The following is a 20,015-nucleotide window of genomic DNA, read 5'->3' on the forward strand; positions in this document are numbered from 1 at the left end:
TGCTTGCAGTGGTGTCTACCCAAAGGAACAAGTTCCTGCAAATCCCTGGCTGCCGTCATTATTGCCCTTTCTGCATACGAGTTTGAATGGGTTTCCAAGTATCAACATTATTTCTGAGTAACACAAGATGCGTCAGGCCTGGCAAGCTTTGGTTGCTCCTGAGAGCAGCAGCAGAGTCAGTCACAGGGATGAGTTGGTCCCTGCATGGAGGGGGGCTTTCCTCTAGGGCTGAGCCAGTCTAGCAAGAAATTTGATGGAGGAGCCCATCTTGGTTTCCCATGGTCTATAGTTGTATTTTTAAATAACAAATCGATGTAATGCCAACTAGTTGAGATCCCGGAGACTGGGTGTTCTGTGAAAACTTTTATCATCTTTGGTCTAAAAATGCTGCTGCTGCCACCTTGGTGTGCTTATGCCCCCTCTTGCTGAAGCTGTCAGTTCTTCATTCTCCCCATTTGATTTATGTATTAGCCATTCCCTTGCTGTTTTCGGCCTTTGTTAGCATTTGAATATGTTGAACTTGCCATCAGGCCTTTAAGATAACAGCTGAGACTGATTCCTTTTATACTGATTATGGCCCCTTGAGTCAAAATAGTTTTTATCTGGGTCCTGAGGATGTGGTTTGTATATGTCTCTCATCTACTGAAACCACATTTGCCAATAAAATAGTAAAGGATTTAAGTTCCATGGTTTTCTATACAGAGTCAACTATACACAAGTTTTTGTACATATGTTTTGGTTCTTGCTGCACCATTGAGAGATTTTACAATGGAAGGCAGTTCCCACTCTGTGCTGAGAGATCTATGTCTGTGCAATTTTCCAGAAGGATGTATATGTCTGTCCAATACATCCACTCCATCCACATTTGAGTTCATAGCATTTGGGCATCTCAGCATTGGAGCTCTAGGAACAGTTACCCGTGGGCCATCAAGGACACGCTTCAGAGACCAGATCCTCATGGTGTCAGGGGCCTGCGCCTGTCCAACCGTGCAAAAGCAAAGAGGGCAGATAGCTGCACTGTACCCTGCCCCACCCCCTCTGGTTTTTCCCTTAATCATGTCTTTCACAGAGCAAAAGTTTATTATTTTAATGAAGTGCCAAATATTTTTATTTTACCAGTCATACTTTTGGTGTAATTTTTAAGAACTCTTTGCCTAACTGAAGGTCACAGCAGTTTTCTCCTAAAAATTTTAGAGTTTTACATTTTATACTTAGATCTATTATATTTTGAGATAATTTTTTGGTATAAACTGTGAGGTTAGGTTGGTGTTAATTTATTTTAACACATGAATATCCAGTGTTCCAGCACTGTTTGTTGTAAGGATTGTCCTTACTCCATTGAGCTGTTTGAGTGTTTGTAAAAAGTTAGTTATATATTTGTATACATTTATTTCTGTACTTACTTATTCTTTCACATTGATCTCTCATACTCTGTATTCTATTGCATTGATCTGTGTGTCTTAGTCTCTTGCTCTTTTCTTGTATGTTGATGACTCTTTGTATCTTGTACTTGGATTTCTTTCTTTTTATGCCTTGTACATGTCTTATAGATTTTTTGACTCATGTTTACCATGTGCTCCATATATACCAAGCTATGTTTATAGCAGTTTATATTAAGTTCATGGTTGCTTAAGTCCTAACACATTCTAAAATCACTACCATTTTTACTTATCCCCTCCAATACCTGGAAATGAGACTTCATTTTTTGTATATGATGTGAAGTAAGGATTGATGTTCATTTTTTGCATATAATTATCCAATGTTTCAGCACCATTTGTTGAAAACATTATCCACTCCCAATTGAATTGTCTTAGCATTTGGATGGAAACGAATTGGCCATAGATATTCTGGACTCTGTTCTGTTCCATTGGTCCATGTACCTATCTTTTTGCCAATACCACAATGTCTTGGTAACTGTCCTTTTACGATACATCTTGAAACCAGGTAGTTCAAGTCCTCTGACTTTATTCTTTCTTAAAATCGTTATGGCTATTTTAAACCCTTTGCATTTCTATATAAATTTTAGAATCAGTTTGTAAATTTTTAAAAGAAGAAAAAATCTTGCCATGATTTTGATTGATACTGCATTAAATCTATAGATCTAGTTGTGAGAAAGGACACCTCAGTTATTTCTGTCTTCCTGTTTGAGAACATGGTGATCTCTCCATTTATTTAAGTCACTGTTTTTCAACCTTTTCTAAGGGGGGAGGAGCTTTCCTATAATGTCTTTTTTAGACATTATTTTCATATTTAATCAGATTAATAAAATGGATTTATTTATATCTTTTTGGAACTGTATGTTTGTCTGCGCTTTCTAGGTAAGAGGAAGATTCTTCACATACCACCTCCCCTAAGAACTGACTTTCTCTCTTTGGGGGGTTGATAATGCATTATTTAAGTCTTCTTGAATTGTTCTGAGTAATATTAAGTTTTCAGTGTACTGGTCTTAAATATTCCTGTTAGGTTTATCACTCATGATTTTGTATATTTTGATACTATAGTAAATAATTTTTTTAATTCCTATTTTTGACTACTTATTGCTAACACATAAAATATAACTGATTTTTGTGTAGTGATCTTGTATCCTGCAGTCTTGATAAACTCACTCATTATTATTAGTTTTAGTAGTTCTAAAGTTTTAATTCTAATTTTTTTGTAGATTCCATAGGATTTTCTACATATGAGGGGGGACCCCCCCAGAAAAACCAAAGTTACCTTCTGGAAGGTAGGCCCCTTGTAGTACAGGCTTTCCCTGCTAGGTGAGTGTTCTAGGAAACCATCTGTATAGTCTACCAGCTGGCGTTGTTGTGAGAGGCTGCATGTGGCTTCAGTGAATTTTTCTTTGAAGACTCTTGCAACACATTTGCCCAATTCACAATGGGTGACTCACAAGTGCACTTGACCACAACGTATTGAGTGTTCAGTAGTTTTTGACCAAAAATAGCATGACCCCCAGGCCCCACGCTCCCTATTTACCCAATCTCTCCCCAAGTGACTTTTTTTTTGTTTCCCCAGATGAAAAAACTCCTCAGAGGGAAGAGTTTTGCCAATCTGGAAGAGGTGAAACAAAAAATGGCAGAAGCACTAAAACGCATCAAAATTGACATGCTCAAAAACTGTTTTGAGCAGTGGGGAAAAATGTCTTAATATGTATATTACATCAAATGGAGATTACTTTGAAGATGACTGAAGTTTTAAAATGTAAGAATAAATACACAATTTTTTATAAATGCATTTGTTTGGGGGGGCCTCCCCCCATACATGGTTGTCTGTTAATAAGATTGTCTATTTTAGATTTTCCTTTTCAGCCTAGATGCCTTTTATTTCTCTTCATTGCTCTGTTGCTCTGGCTGGACGCTCTGGTTCTACACTGAACATCAGTGGTGAAAATGCGGAGTCTTGCCTCGTTCCTGACCTTAAGAGGACAACGTGAATTCTTTACCAAGTTTATGAAGTCTCTTTGTATCCTTAGTATTTTCAATAACAAATATTAAATACCGTCAAAAGGTTTTCTGCATCCACTTAAATGACCACTGGGGTTTTATAGGGGACTTTTATTTGTTTTTAGTCTGTAACTGTAGCAAATTACACCAATTGATTTCCAAATGTTAAAGTAACCTTGTATTCCCAGGATAAACCCCATTCTATCATGATGTGCTGCCATTTTAACATATTATCAAATTTTGCAATGTTGGTAGAAAGGTTTGAATTTCACTCATGAGGATCATCAGTCTGTATTTTTTCTCTTTTTTATTTTTATTTTATTGATTATGCCATTACAGTTGTTCTATTCCCCCCTTCATTCCCCTCCACCCTGCACCCCCACTCCTACCATTCCCCCCCCTTTAGTTTATGACCATGTGTCTCAAGTTCTTTAGATTCTATATTTCCCATACTATTCTTGCCCTCTCCCTATCTATTTTCTACCTACTGTCTATGCTACTTATTTTCTGTACCTTCTCCCCACTTCTCCCACTCCCCTGTTGCTAACCCTCCGTGAGATCTTCATTTCTATGTTTCCACTCCTGATCTAGCTGTCCTTTTAGTTTGCTTTTGGTTTAGGTGTGGTTGTTAATAACTGTGAGTTTGCTGTCCTTTCACTGTTCATATTTTTAATCTTCTTTTTCTTAGATAAGTCCCTTTAACATTTCATATAATAAGGGCTTGGTGATGATGAACTTCTTGAACTTGATCTTATCTGAGAAGTACTTCATTTGCCCTTCCATTCTAAATGAAAGCTTTGCTGGATAGAGCAATCTTGGTTGTAGGTCTTTGGATTTCATGACTTGGAATACCTCTTTCCAGCCCCTTCTTGCCTGTAAGGTCTGAGAAATCAGCTGACAGTCTGATGGGAACTCCTTTGTAGGTGACTGCCCCCTTAGCTCTTGCTGCTTCTAGGATTCTCTCCTTCATTTTAATCTTGGCTAATGTAATTATGATGTGCCTTGGTGTGTTTCTTCTTGGGTCCAACTTCTTTGGGACTCTCTGAGCTTCCTGGATTTCCTGGAAGTCTATTTCCTTTGCCAGATTGGGGAAATTCTCCTTTATTATTTGTTCAAATAAGTTTTCCACTGGTGGCTGTTCCTTTCCACCTTCTGGTACCCCTATAATTCGGATGTTGGAGCGTTTAAAGATGTCCTGGGGGTTCCTAAGCCTCTCCTCATTTTTTGAATTCTTGTTTCTTCATATTTTCCTGTTCGGTCATTTTTTTTCTTCCTTCTGGTCCACTCCCTTGATTTGAGTCCCAGTTTCCTTCTCATCACTATTGGTTTCCTGTGCAATTCCCTTCATTTCAACTAGTTTAGCCTTCATATGTTCCTCTAATTTGTGACTAAATCAACCAGTTCTGTGAGCATCCTGATCACCAGTGTTTTGAACTGTGCATCTGAAAGTTTTGCTATTTCTTTGTTGCTTAGAGTTATGGGCTCTGGGGCTTTGAGATCTTCTTGAGCCATTTTTTGTCTGTCCCCACCTGTTAAGTATGAGGAGGAGAGCCTTAGGGGTGGGGCAGGGCCACCAGGGCAGGGTTGCTGGGTTGAGACACTGTATGTGGGGGAGGGGTCAGAGCAGGCAAATGGCGTCCCTCTCTGCTGCCTCCCACAGCTGGGGCCTGCTGGGGCCCATCTCACTCCCCACTCCCTCGCCGGTCTATCTGCACAGGAATGCGCCACCACAGTCGACCCGCTGCCCTGCGCCCTTGCTGGGTCCTCTGGTCTCCGGTAGCTCACTGGGTCGCTCACTGGGTCGGCCCTTTGCAACCCCATGCCTGGGATCCGCGTGCCTGAGTCCGTCTGACCGAGTTTTCCTGTGCAACCCCGCTCCGCCAGCTGCTGGCTTTGCCCCTCTTACCAGTCAGGCTGAAGAATTTGTTGTTATCAGACTTCTGAAAAGTTCAATTTTCCGTGTTCTGGCTGTGTTTTCTGTTGCTAATATTTTGTTTTCTCTAAACTTGGTTGTGTGAGAAAGCACAGCGTATCCACCTGTGCCTCCATCTTGGGGGAAGTCTGTATTTTTCTTGTCATATCTTTGTAAGTTTTAGTCGGAATAATGCTGGACTCATAGAATGAGCTGGGAAGAGCTATTTCCTTTTCAGTTTCCTGGAAGAGTTTGTCTAAGTTTGGTAATGTTTCTTCCTTAATTAAAGTTTTTACTCTTTTAAAATCATGTTTCTCAATATGTAAGTTTAAATCATTGATGTGAGACCTTTCTTCCTTTCTAATATAAGTGACCAGTACTACTAAATTTCCCTCAAAATGCTGCTTCAGCTGCATCCTACAAATTGTGACCTGTTGTCTTTCTATTTTCATTCACTTAAAATGCATTTTAATTTCCCATGTAATTTCTTCCTTGATTCAAAGCTTATTTAAAGAGATGTTATTAAGTTTTCAAATATTTAGGAGGATTTTCCAGATATATATGTGCATATATATATTGTTTATATATATATTACTGATTTCTAATTTATTTTTGTTGTTGTCAGAGAACTTATTTTGTGAGAATTGAATCCTCTTAAATTTATTGAAACTTGTTTTATGGCTCAGAATATGACCATTTGCACTTGAAAAAATATTTTCGGCTGGTGTTAGCTGAAGGGTGCTATAAATGTCAAATTGGTTGGCTGATAGTGTTGTTAAAATTTTCTATATCCTTACTGATGTCCATCTATTATTTTACCAGCTGTTAAGAAATGGTGTTGAAGTTTCTGACTGCAGCTGTTGACAAATCTGTTTCCATTTGGAGTTTTTGCTTTAGTATTTTGAATCTCTGTTGTAAGAAATATAATCATTCACGAGTGCTACAACCTCTTAATGAATTGATCATATTATTAGTATTATTACATTATTTTTGCCCTAAAATCTAATCTACTCTATCTATTATTTATTTAGCCACTATGGTTTTACTTTGATTAGTGCTCACTACACACACACACACACACACACACAAGTGAGGACAAAAGTAGGTTCACAGTTGTAAGTACGTGAACGTTTATTCTTGTATGATAATTTATTGATTATTGTATTTATTTATATTATTTGTCTTTTTTATTATTGTTATTATGATTTATTTATTTACTTTTAGAGCAAGAGCAAGGGAGGGAGAAAGAGAGGGACAGGAACACCAATGTGTGAGAAATAGATACATTGATCAATCGCCTCTTGCATGCCCTTGGCTGGGGACCTGGCCCACAACCCAAGCATTTGCCCCGACTGGGAATCAAACTGACAGCTTTTTGGTTCTCAGGCTGGTGTTCAATTCACTGAGCCACCCAGCCAGGGCTGATTTATTTTTTAGGTAATGATTTAACCTACTTTTGCCCATCCCACTATGTATACATATGTGTATATATATGGAAAAAGTCCAGCCATTGTTAATATAATAAGAAAGGTTTGCACAACATTGATGTAACTTGGCAGCCAAGGAGAGTGGACTGGAATGTGCATGTGTGAACAATGATGATGTCACTGTACTAGTCAGTGGGGGTGGTAGATGGCAGATGCCATTGAGTGAGCATGTGTACTGTGTGGCCATTGCATTCAAAATAACTGAGTGAGTAGAGCAACGAATCTGCATTAAATTTTACATTAAGCTTGAACATTCCTCCATGGAAACTATTTGGATGATTCAGAAGGCTGCAGCCATGGGCAGCTGGTGATTGGTAGCTTCATCGCAACAACACACCTGCTCGTGCCTCACATCTTGTGCAGTTTTTCTGTGAAACATCAAATCACCCAGGTGACTCAGTCCCCTGACAGCCCAGACTTGTTGCCTTGTGACTTCTGGCTTTTCCCCAAACTAAAATTACCTCTGAGAGGGAAGAGATTTCAGACTGTCAGTGAGGTTCTGGAAATCACAAAGGGACAGATAATGGCAATTGGTAGAACTGTGTGAGGTCCCAAGATCCCTACTTTGAAGGAGACTAAGGCATCATTGTCCTATGTACAATGTTTCTTGTATCTTCTTCAGTAAATGTTTCTAGTTTTCATATTACAGGGCTAGATACCTTCTGAACAGAGCAAAAATATATACATGTATATGTGTACATGCACACACATGTACACACATACATACATATGCACACACAATTTACATGTATATAGTACATAAAAAATCCAGTGCCTCTCTCCTGTTTCTCCTTTACTTTTACAGTGTTAGGACACTCATGACACTTCTGACACTGGATATGTGCTGTTTTCTCCCATCAAGCAATTTTCTGCCACACCGCCTGGGTGTCCTACAATTTAATTCAGTCCTGACACTATGTACCCAGAATAGTATCACATCATACAGGTTAAGGACTCAGTACTACAGGACTTTCCCATTCCTCTCTTAGATGCCAATTGCAAGTTCAGGTGGTCACCCATGCGTCTGGCCAATCAGCTATAAATCTGAGGTTTCATGATCCCCTCCTTGTGTGTGATTAATTTGCTAGAGTGACTATAGAATTCAGGGGAACATTTACTGTTTACCAGTTTATTTTACAAGGACACAGTAAACGATATGAGTGAACGTTCAGATGGAAGAGATGAGGAGAGCGAGGTATGTGGGAAGGAGCATGGAGCTTCCATTCTCTCTCCAGAAAAGCCGTTCTCCCCATGCGTTCACCAACCCAGAGGCTCTCCGAACCTCATACTATCGGAATTTTTAGGGAGGCTTTATCACATAGGCACAGTCCATCACTGACTCCATTTCCAGCTCCTCTCTCCTCTGGAGAATGAGAGTTGGGGCTGAAAATTTCAAGCTTCTAATCATGGCTTGGTCTTTCTGGTGACCAGCCCCCAGAAGTATCACTTCATTACAACCAAAGACACTGATATCACCCAGGAGATTCTTTGGGACCTTGGGAACTCTTTGTCAGGAAGTCAAAACCAGGGTCAAAGATCAAATACTAAAACAATAAATGTTCCTAGTGCTCTTATCACTTAGAAAATTATAGGAATTTTAGGAGCTCTGTGCTAGGAACTGGAGGCAGGGACATAGGTAGATATAGATAATATTTTTCTATTATCACATGTGTGATATTCTTTTGCTATTTTGATTTATGTAGACAGCATACTTGGGTCTTTTAAAAAAGATTTTATTTATTTATTTTTAGAAAGAGGGGAAGGAAAGGAATAAGAGAGGGAGAGAAACATCAATGTGTGGTTGCCTCTCGTACCCCGCCCCCTCCCCCGCCCCCCACCCCAGGGACCTGACCTACAATCCAGGTATGTGCCCTGACTGGGAACCGAACTGGTGACCCTTTGGTTGGCAGGCTGGCGCTCAATCCCCTGAGCCACACCAGCCAAGGCTGGGTCTTTCATCCAATATGAAACTCTCTTCATTTTAATTTCAACTGAGCATTTAGTCCAGCAATTGAAGAATGTCTTCTGTAAAGGACAAGATAATAAATGTTTTAGGCTTTGTGGGCCACATGTGGTCTTTGTTACATACTTTTCTCTTTCTCTTCTTTTTAAATAATTTAAATGTACAAACCATTCTTAGCTTGAGAGCCATGTCCAAACCTGCTACAGTAAAAGGTTAGGCCTACAGGTCGTGGTTTGTCCCCATCCCAGTAAAGCATTTACACTTCATGTGATTATTGATATGGATATGGTGAGATTTAAATTCACCATCCTGATATTTGTTTTCTATTTGACCCACCTGTTACTTTTCCTTTTCCCTCGTTTTGGCCTTTAAATACATTAATTAAAGACTTTTTACGATCCTAATTTATTCATCAGTTTTTTAGTTATAACTCAGTATTTTATTGTTTAGTGATTGCTTTATGGCTTATGGTATACATCTTGAACTTACCAGTCTACCTTCAAGTAGCACTATGCCATTTCAAACACAGTATAAAGCCCTGGCTGGTGTGCCTCTGTGGATTGTATGCTGGCCTGTGAACCAGAGGGTCACTGGTTTGATTCCTGGTCAGGGCACATGCCAAGTCCCCAGTCGAGAGCGCGTGAGAGGCAACCATACACTGATGTTTCTCTCCCTCTTTCTCCCACTCTTCCCCTCTGTCTAAAAATAAATAAATAAAATCTTTAAAAAAAGAAAATAAAATACAGAATAAAAACTTCAACACTGTACTTCTATTTTCCTCTTTCAGGCCTTCGTGTCTTGTCGTCATATATTTTGCTCCTACATGTTATGAACTCCAGAAAACATTGTCATTGTTTTTGCCTTAGTTGGTCAATTATCTTTGGAAGAGATTTTTAAAATAAGAAAAAGTCTTTTGTGTTTATCCACATACCATATCTGTTCATTTCTCTAGGTCCATCTACATTTGCATCTGGTATCACTTTTCTTCTGTCTGAAGGACTTCCTTTAACATTTTTGAGATGAAGATCTGCTAGTGAGTAATTCTTTCAAATGTCCAAAGAAGCCTTTGTGTTCTGGTTCTGGATAAAGTGGAGTAAAAGCATTCCACCCTGTCTCTCTGATTGAATAGAGGGTGTTTTTTTTTAAAGATTTTATTTATTTATCTTTAGAGGGGAAGGAAAGGAGAGGGAGAGAAACATCAATGTGTGGTTACCTCTCATGAGGCCCCAACTGGGGACCTGGCCTGCAACCCAGGCATGTGCCCTGACTGGGAATCAAACCACAATCCTTTGGTTCACAGACCTGTGCTCAATCCACTGAGCTACACCAGCCAGGGCTCCTTCACTTTTTAAGGATAATCTCATAAGGTACAAAATTCTAGGTTGGTGGTTTTTTTTTTCTCTCAAAACTTTCCCCTCTTTCACTCTCTTTTTACTTGCAAAGATTTTGAGGAGTCAGATGTAATTCTCATTTTTGATCTTTTATAGGTAAGTTGTTTTTTTACCCTTGGCTACTTTCAGGATTTTTCTTTATCTTTTTATTTTCTGTAGTTTGAATATGATATGCCTCCTGCTTGATGTTCTCTGAGCTTCCTGGATCTGTATTTGGCATCTGAATTTAGTTTGGGGAAATTCTCAGTCTTTATTGTTTCAATATGTCTTCTGTTACCCCTTCTCTCTTCTCTTTCTGGTATTACCTGACGCATATGTCACACCTTTTGTAGCTGTCTTACAGTCCTTAGATGTTCTATTTTTTTCTTTCGGGTCTTTTTTCTCTTTACTTTTCAGTTTGGGAGGTCCCTATGGAGGTATCCTCAAGCTCAAAGATTCTTTTCCTAACTGTGTTCAATCTACTAATAAGTCCATCAAAGGCATTCTTCATTTCTGTTACAGTGCTTTTTAATCTCTAGCATTTCTCCTTAAGAATTTCCATCTCTCTGCTTACATTGTTCTTGCATGATGTCTACTTTATCCATAGAGACATTAGCACATTGGTCATGTTTTAAATTCCTAATCTGATAATTCCATCATCCCTGCCTTGTCTGGTTCTGATGCTTACTCTTTCTTTTTAGATGGTGTTTTTTTTTTTTTTACCTTTTAGTATGGCTTGTAGTTTTTTCCTTGATAGCTGGACATGATGTACTGGGTGAAAGGAATGGCTGTAAATAGGCCTCCAGTGATGTAGTGCGTGGGGAGAGCATTCTACAGTCCTATAATTAGGTCTCAGTCTTTTAGTGCAATGATGCCTCTGGACTGTGAAATTCACCAGTGTTTCTCAGTTATTTTTTCTCCCTTGGGTGGAACAAGATGGCTCGATTAGGCTGGAACTGAGTATTTCTCTTCCCTCAAGTTAGTTAGGTTCTGATAAAACCCAATGAGTTAGGCTCTGGTTGGATAGTTTCTCCTGAGGGAGGGCTTTATTAAGAAGAACAGAATGCTCTGGCATATTACATAATGGTTTATTTTCCCCTCCCCAGTGCCAAAAGTATGAAGGGATTTTTTTGATATTCATTGTGAGAATCTGGTAGAGCTCCAGGAGGTAAATTCACAAACTCACAAAACTGTATGTGTGTGTGTGTGTGTGTGTGTGTGTGTGTGTGTGTGTGTGTGTGTGTGTTGGGTGGAGGGGTCACCTTATAACTGGTCCCTCTGGAATTTTCATCTCTCAAACTTGTCCACACTGAGCCTCCAGCAATTTGTCAGGTTTGCCTACCCTGGCACTGGTCCCCCTGGTTTCTGCTCGTGGGTTTCTGTCCTGGTAAGTTGTAATTCTCCGTGACTAATTATGTTGATGTCCACAGCTTTGGGTGCAGCAGTTTTCCCTGTGACCTAACTTCTCTGATGGGTCTAAGAAGAGTTGTTGATTTTCAGTTTGTTCAGCCTCTTACTTGTTGTCAGGACAGGGTGGTGACTTAAAAACTTCCTACATGTGGGATGGGAAACTTTCCCTTCTATTTTTAGTTTGCTGAAAAGTATTTTTATCATGAAAGGATGTTGAATTTCATTAAAGGCTTTTTTTCCTGCAACTATTGAGATGACCATGTCGTTTTTAACCTTCATTCTATTAATATGTTACACTACATTGACTGATATTTTTTTGTAAACCAACATTGCATTATTGGGATAAATTCCACTCGATCTTGATGTCTTATCTATTTTATATATTTCTTGGTTGATTTGCAACTGTCTTCCTGAGACCTATTAGTCTATAGCAGGGATCAACAAATTTTTTTCTGTAAAGAGTCAGGTAGTAAATATAGGGTGGGGCAAAAGTAGGTTTACTGTTATGAGTATAAGAAACACAGAGTTTATTCTTATACTATTATTTATGAATTATTACATTATTTTCCATCCAAACAACTGTAAACCTACTTTTGCCCCACCCTGTATTTGAAGTTTTGTGGACCATATGATTTGTGCCATAACTACTCAAGTCTGAATGAAAGCAGCAATAGACAATACGTAAATAAAAGGCTGTGGCTGTGTTTTAACAAAACATTATTTTGATAAACAGATTGGCTGCTGGCTTTAGCCCACAGGCCTTGGTGTGCTGATCCTTTGTCTATATTTGTTAGAGTTTTTTTCCCCTTGTAATGTCTTTGTCTGGTTTTGGTATCACAGTAACACTGGCCTCATAAAATCTGTTGGGAAATATTCCCTTCTATGTCTTCTTAAAGTTTTTGGAGATTAGGATTACCTCATTCTTAATTACTTGCTATAATTTACTAGTGAAGCCATTTGGGCCTGAAATTTTTCTTTGTTGAAAAGTTTTAACTATAAAATATAAATTTTGGTAGATGTAAATTCATTCAGATTACCTAGGTCTTCTTTTTATTGACATATAATCCATATGCTATAAAATTTACTTTTTAAGTGAACAAGTCAATGGTTTTTAGTGCATTCACAAAGCTGTGCAGCCATCACTTAATTTCATAAATTTTTATCTGCCCCCCAAATTCCCAGGCTCATTAGCAAACACTCCTCATTCTCCCCTCCTCCCAGCTCCTGGCAACCACTTCCTGTCTCTATGGATTTGCTTATTTTGAACATTTCGTATAAATGGGGTCACATAATATGTGGTCTTTTGTGGCCGGCATAATGGTTTCAAGGTTTATCCATGTTGTAGCATTTATAAGTATTTTGTTTTTTTATTAATGAAGTCCTTACTATAGCTGAATATTATTCCATTGTATGGATATACCACATGATATTTATCCATCCATCAGCTCTGGGTATGCGGTTGGTTACATTTTTTGGCTACTATGGATAATGTTGCTATAAAAGTTTGTGTCCGAGTTTTTGTGTGAACATACTTTTTCATTTCTCTAGGGTACATACATCGGAGTGGAACTTCTCCTTTGGCAACTCTATCTTTAACTTTTTGAGATGCTGCCAAACTGTTTTCCAAAGTGGCTGCACCATATTATATTCCTGCCAGCAATGTATGAAAGTTTCAATTTCTCCACATTCTTGTCAACACTTTTTTATTGTCTTTCTTTTTATTATAGCCATCATAATGTGGTTTTGATTTTTATTTTCTTAGTGACTAATAGTGTTGAACTCCTTTTCATGTGTTTATTGGCCATTTGTATGTATATCTTCTCTGAGGAAATGTCTGTTAAAATGCTTTTCGCATTTAAAAAGTTGAGTTATTTATCTTTTTTATTGTTATGTTGTAAGAGTTGTTTAGATACTCTGGAAATTAGCCCCTTATCAGATAAATGATTTGTAAATATCTTCTTTCATTCTGTGGGTAATCTTTTTATTTTCTTGATGGTTCTTTGAAATATGAAAGTTTAAAATTTTGATGAAATTCCATTTATTTGTATTTTCTTTTGCTGCTTGCGCTTTTGGCATCTTATCTAAGATATTATTGCCTAGTCCAAGGTCACAAAGATTTATACCTTTATTTTTTTCTAGGAGTTTTATAGCTTTAGCTCTTCCATTTGTGCCTATGATTCTTTGAGTAAATTTTTGTATATAGTGAGAAAAGTTGTTTTCTTTGATTGATTTTTAAATTGTTCACTTTTATTATATGTAAATTTAACTGGTTTTGTATATTTCTCTTGTAGTCTACAATCTTGATAAATTTGTTTATTGGTTCTAGTAGGTGTGTGTGTGTGTGTGTGTGTGTGTGTGTGTGTGTATTCCTTAGGATTTTCTATATGCAAGATATTGTCATTTGCACATGGAAATAGTTATACTTCATCCATTCTGACATGGGTGCCTTTATTTTGTTTAGAATGTCCAGTACAATGTTGTCTATAAATAATGAGAGAGAATATCTTTGAGGTACTCTGGGTCTTAGATGTTAGCAGTGTATTTTCATAAATGCCTTTTATCATACTGAGAAAACTTTTTTTATTTCTAGTTTGTTGAGTGTGTTTATTATAAAAAGGGTATTAGATTTTGTCCAATGCCTTTTTGAAATTTATTGAGATAATTGAGTCATTTTGTTTTGTCCTTTATTCTATTAATATGGTGTATTAACTTACTTGATTTTTGAATGTTGAACTGACCTTGCATCTCGGGGATAAATTTCATGTGGTCATACTATGTTACCCTTTTATAGGGATTCATTTTCTAGTATTTTGCTGAGAATTGTTTGTGTCTGTATCTCTAATGATTGAGATAATTTTCTTTTTTTATATTGCTTTTGTCTGGTTTCGGTATCAGAGGCTCAGAGAATGAGTTGGGAAATATTGGGAGATTTTTTAATTACTAATTTAATCTTCTTATTACTGGTATGTTTGGATTTTCTATTTCTTCATAATTCAGTTTTTGTAACTTTTATGTTTCTAGGAATTGATCCAGTTCTTCTAGGTAATACAAAATGATTGCATATAATTATTTATTGTATTCTCTTAAGATCCTTTCTGTTTCTGTGGTATTGTTACCAAACAGAAGTTGGAGTTCGGCTGTCTGCCATCACCCATGGGCAAATTCCAGAGGCAGAGGTTTGGTAAGAAAAGGAAAGAGGCCTTTTTTCAAAAGCTACACAGTCTGGGAGGATGGCAGTTTCCTGCCTCAAAGCCCATCCTCTCCAGAGCACCCAGGGGAAAACACGGCCACCCCTGGCCAGGCCAGTCCAAGGATGTGCCCTGAGTTCTTCTTCCATTCAAAATACTACCCTTTGGGAACTGCAGGTGGCTGCTGCATGATCATCCAAGCAGCTCAGCTTCTTTCCCTGCCACGGCTGGGGCTCAGGCTCCTTCCTAGACTCTGCAGGTGAGGCCAGCACTTCCATGCTGCCACTGCAGCTTCCCCCGTGGGGGGCCCAAGGCCGCTCCCAACTGCTATGGCCATCCATGCAGGGGCTCCATCATGCCAGCCTTGGGGGCTGGTGCCCACCACCTGGCCACATGGCTTCCTGGACAAAAGGGAGACTGAGCTTCCCAGCATGATTGCTTGGACCAGCCATTGACAGTACGTAATGGGGAGTTATATAGAGGCCGGAGCATCTTTATGGAAAATGGCCAAGAACAAGCTGGGTTTGACATACTCACAGTATTCAAAGTGGCAGTGGACCACCACTCACTTCAGAGATCTCCCAGAAGATTTGACAGGCAGTACCAAATCAACAGGAACTAAATGCATCTTGAAGACCTCAGTCTATGGGAAAGACTGAGAAAATTAATTATATAACAAAGAAGATCCTGAGGAAAATATGCCAGGAAATGCATTTTAAATAGGACCAGGCACTCTATATTGCCTTGCTTCTAATTAGACTAGCAACCTAAAGTGGGCTTAAATTAAGCCCTTCTGAAATAGTTTATGGGAGACCCTTCCAAATCTCTGTTTTAGAAATACCCCCTTTAGATTTGGAGTATGAGTCAAAAATTAAATATGTACAACATTTAGGTCAAGCATAAATGATTTGCACAAGTTTGCTCAGTGCAGGTTTGTCTATCCATCTGATGAGCCCCTATTCCCATTCCAGCTGGGACATCACATCTTACTAATGGCCTGGAAGGCTCAAGTCCTCAGCAGTAGTTAGTTGAGTAGTAGTCTGGTCCCTATTGCATCCTGATGACAAAACACTCTTCTCTAAAGCTCTTGGATCCACCAAACACAGATAAAGCAGGCACTGCCTGAGGAGGACTGGGCCCCTGCTGCTGTGGTTGATGCTGAAAGAGAAAGCTGGACCTATGCTCCTGAAGGAGATTTAAAATTCTCTTTGAGAAAGGGCTAGTGGCTCCCAAAGCTAAGTCCTTTCTTTCCTTTTTGCAGTTCTCAGGTGGTGGCTTCCTCAGCAAATCTATTCCGCTGGGATAAAAGGGAGGTGCCACCCAAAGCCTTATTTATTACACAATGAAGATTTAGAAAGGAATAGCATCAAACAGCTGTGTTGCAAGAAGTTATGGAATGTGTTTGCAAATCTAAGGACTTTTGGTTCTCTTATACAGAGTTAGAGTATGGTCCTTTCCATTGTTAAAAGGACAAGGATTGAAAGTCAGTTAGGCTAAAAGTGCTTGTTTCTGAATGGGTAAGAAGTTTGTGAAACTTCACATTAAATTGGAAAGAAATTGTATTGTTTTAGTAATAGAAGGCATGAGGAATAGAGATGAAAATTTGGTGGGTATTGGAAGAGCAAGGATTTTCATTTTTTGCCTTGTATTTTCCCCTACCCGATCTCTCCAGAATTTGGTATTCTTTTTCGGGGGGGGAGAAGGGGGAATTTCCACTCTCTAAATATTTTATTTATTTATTTATTTATTTATTTATTTATTTATTTATTTATTTATTTATTTAATATATTTTATTGATTATGCTATTTTAGTTGTCCCACTTCCTCCCCTTCACTCCTCTTCTCCCTGCACACCCCCTCCCACCCGCATTTTCCCCCTTTAGTTCATGTCCATGTGTTATACTTAAAGTTCTTGGCTCCTGCATTTCCCATACTATTCTTACCCTCCCCTTGTCTATTTTCTACCTACCATCTATGCTACTTATTCTCTGTACCTTTTCCCCTTCTCTCCTTCTCCCACTCCCCTGTTGCTAACCCTCCATGTGATCTCCATTTCTGTGGTTCTGTTCCTGTTCTAGTTGTTTGCTTAGTTTGTTTTTGTTTTAGGTGTGGTTGTTAATTATTGTGAGTTTGCTGTCATTTTGCTGTACATGTTTTTTTTTTATCTTCTTTTTCCTAGATTAGTCCCTTTTACATTTCATGTAATAAGGGCTTGGTGAGATGATGAACTCCTTTAACTTGACCTTATCTGAGAAGCACTTTATCTGTCCTTCCATTCTAAATGAAAGCTTTGCTGGATAGAGCAATCTTGGATGTAGGTCCTTGTATTTCATGTCTTGGAATATCTCTTTCCAGCCCCTTCTTGCCTGTAAGGTCTCTTTTGAGAAATCAGCTGACAGTCTGATGGGAACTCCTTTGTAGGTGACTGCCTCTTTATCTCTTGCTGCTTCTAGGATTCTCTCCTTCATTTTTATCTTGGGTAATGTAATTAGGATGTGCTTTGGTATGTCTCTCCTTGGGTACAACTTCTTTGGGACTCTCTGAACTTCCTGGACTTCCTGAAAGTCTATTTCCTTAGCCAGCTTGGGGAACTTCTCCTTTATTATTTTTCAAATAAGTTTTCCACTTGTTGCTCTTCCTCTTCTCCTTCTGGTATCCCTATAATTTGGATGTTTGAACGTTTAAAGATGTCCTGGAGGTTCCTAAGCCTCTCCTCATTTTTTGAATTCTTGTTTCTTCATTCTTTTCTGATAGGATGTTTCTTTCTTCCTTCTGGTCCACTCCATTGATTTGAGTCCCAGTTTCCTTCCCATCACTATTGATTCCCTGTACATTTTCCTTTATTTCACTTAGCATAGCCTTCATTTTTTCATATAATTTGTGACCAAATTCAACCAGTTCTGTGAGCATCCTGATCACCAGTATTTTGAACTGTGCATCTGATAGATTGGCTATCTTTTTGTCACTTAGTTGTATTTTTTCTGGAGCTTTTATCTGTTCTTTTGTTTGGATGATTTTTTTGTCTTATTGTGCCTGTTATGTAGTGAGGGGCAGAGCCTTAGGTGTTCTCTATGGGGGAGCAACCCAGAATTTGGCATTCTTAATGAGTGAGTGATAGCAAAGTCTCTTTGCATAAATCCAATGAGACTAGCTTCCAATTGTGGTTTTATTAATCAATATTTTGACTGAAATATCATGCCTGATGGAGACATGCCTGGACTGTGGATGCCACCAGAAAGTCTTGAGGAACTGAGATTGACTTTTGAAGCCAATAAAAGCCCACTGGAGAAATGGCCTGGTACTTTGTTTTGTCATGTTGTTTGTGGCAGACTTTCCAGGTAAGGAACAGAGGTTGCTTTCTTGAAAGATGGCAAGGGAGAAACCTTAAGACACTTTGGGAACCCCAAGTACTTGAGGAATACAGGTCATGCAGGCAAAGACATATGACAGTTGTGGGGCTTGGCTTCTGTGCACTGAAGGGCTGACTAAAGCTCAGTCTAAAGATTCCTTGTGTAATCTTCAGAACAACTTAAATGTTTCAACATTTGAATCATAAGGGCACCAGAAGGAGAAGAGGAAGAATAATAAATTGAAAAGTTATTTGAAAAAATATTGAAGGAAAATTTCTCCTATCTGGCAAATGAAATAGACTTCCAGGAAGTCCAGGAAGCTCAGTTTGTCCAGAAGAAGTTGGACCTAAGGAAGCACACACCAAGGCACATCCTTATTATATTATGCAAGATTAAAGATAAGGACAGAATCTTAAAAGCAGCAAGAGAAAAGGAGACAGTTACCTACAAAGGAGTTCCCATAAGACTCTCAGCTGATTTCTCAAAAGAAAACTTGCAGGCAAGAAGTGGCTGGAAAAAAGTATTCCAAATCATGAAAAGCAAGACCTAAATTCAAGATTATCCAGCAAAACTTTCATTTAGAATGGAAGGACAGATAAAGAGCTTCCCAGATAAGGTCAAGTTAAAGGAGTTCATCATTACCAAGCCCTTATATGAAATGTTAAAGGCACATATCTAAGAAAAAGAAGGTCAAACTATAAATAGTAAAATGACAACAAACTCACAACCATCAACAACTAAATCCCCCCCCCCCAAATCCAAAACAAAAAGAAAAACAAACTAAGGAAACAACTAGAACAGGAACAGAACCACAGAAATGGAGATCACATGGAGGGTTATCAGCAGGGAGGGGGAGGAGAGGAAATGGGGGAAAATGCAGGAAATAAGAAGCATACATGGTAGGTACAAAGTATACCAGGGGAGGTTAAAGAGTAGTGTAGGGAATGGAGAAGACATAGAACTTATAAGTATGACCCATGGGCATGAACTAAGGTGGGGAGGGGGAATGCTGAAGGGAGGGAGGGTGCAGGGTAGAGGGAAATAGAGAGGAAAAAATGACACAATTTTAATAGCATAATCAATAAGATATATTTTAAAATACCACCAGAGACACTGAAGTAAAAAACAAACTGACAGTAAGCAGAAAGGAGGGGAGAGGAAGCTAATAGGAGATAATAGGGGAAGGGCCATCAAGGAACATGTATAAAGGACATATGGACAAAGCCAAAGCGGGTAAGTTCAAGGGTGGGAGACGAGGATGGGTGTGGTGGCATGAAAATGGAGATAACTGTACTGAACAAGAATAAAGATAAATAAATAAAAGTTTCTTGTGTGAGTTCCAGCAAAGCAGATTTAAAGAGGCTATATGATTAATTGCTGTATTTGTTATTGTTATGCAAATAAGAAAAATTAAAAACTGGATATAATCCAGTCCCTTTGATGACATTGATGATGATCTTAAGGAGAAAAATTGTGTTTCAAGGAAAATTACAATGCCCAGTTGTGGGTATTGGAATCTAGTGCAGCTAACTGTCTTCAAAGTTTTGTTTTCACTTGGAAGCTGAACTTATTTCTGTATATGCCACACAGATTATATGTCAGCACCTGATGACATCACCAGAGATGTTAAATTTAGAGTCCAGAAGAATGTCAGATCTTCACTGTTTAATCTTCCTTGCTGGAATATCATTCCAGCAAGGTCCTTACAACTCAACATCTTCTCAAATAATGGTCCTGCACACTCAGACTGGTTTCTGATTTGTTGTGTGGATTAACCTTCATGTTCTTCCTTCTGTTTTCACAAGGTATATGCCTTCTAACCTTCTTGCCAAACTTGTCACCTCTAGAATGCAACAAGGATGACAACTTGTCCAGCAATGCCATCCTTTGGAC

The 20,015-nt window shown here is 38.6% G+C and overlaps 1 long non-coding RNA gene and 1 pseudogene across 1 annotated transcript in view; one reads left to right on the forward strand and one right to left on the reverse strand.

Annotated features, from left to right (window-relative positions):
- Positions 1-367: 367 nt before the first annotated feature.
- Positions 368-959, reverse strand: LOC119056336 (PRELI domain containing protein 3B-like; annotated as a pseudogene).
- A 10,503-nt stretch (positions 960-11,462) lies between these two features.
- The window catches only part of LOC128628048 (uncharacterized), a 33,584-nt gene continuing 25,031 nt past the window's right edge, over positions 11,463-20,015 (forward strand). Inside the window, exon 1 of the long non-coding RNA XR_008392378.1 lies at positions 11,463-11,562. This is a non-coding gene — a long non-coding RNA (uncharacterized LOC128628048). The remainder of the gene's footprint in view (positions 11,563-20,015) is intronic.

This window comes from Artibeus jamaicensis, unplaced genomic scaffold (assembly GCF_021234435.1).
Source record: "Artibeus jamaicensis isolate MK-2021 breed Jamaican fruit bat unplaced genomic scaffold, CSHL_Jam_final contig_1582, whole genome shotgun sequence".
Lineage (NCBI taxonomy): Eukaryota > Metazoa > Chordata > Mammalia > Chiroptera > Phyllostomidae > Artibeus > Artibeus jamaicensis.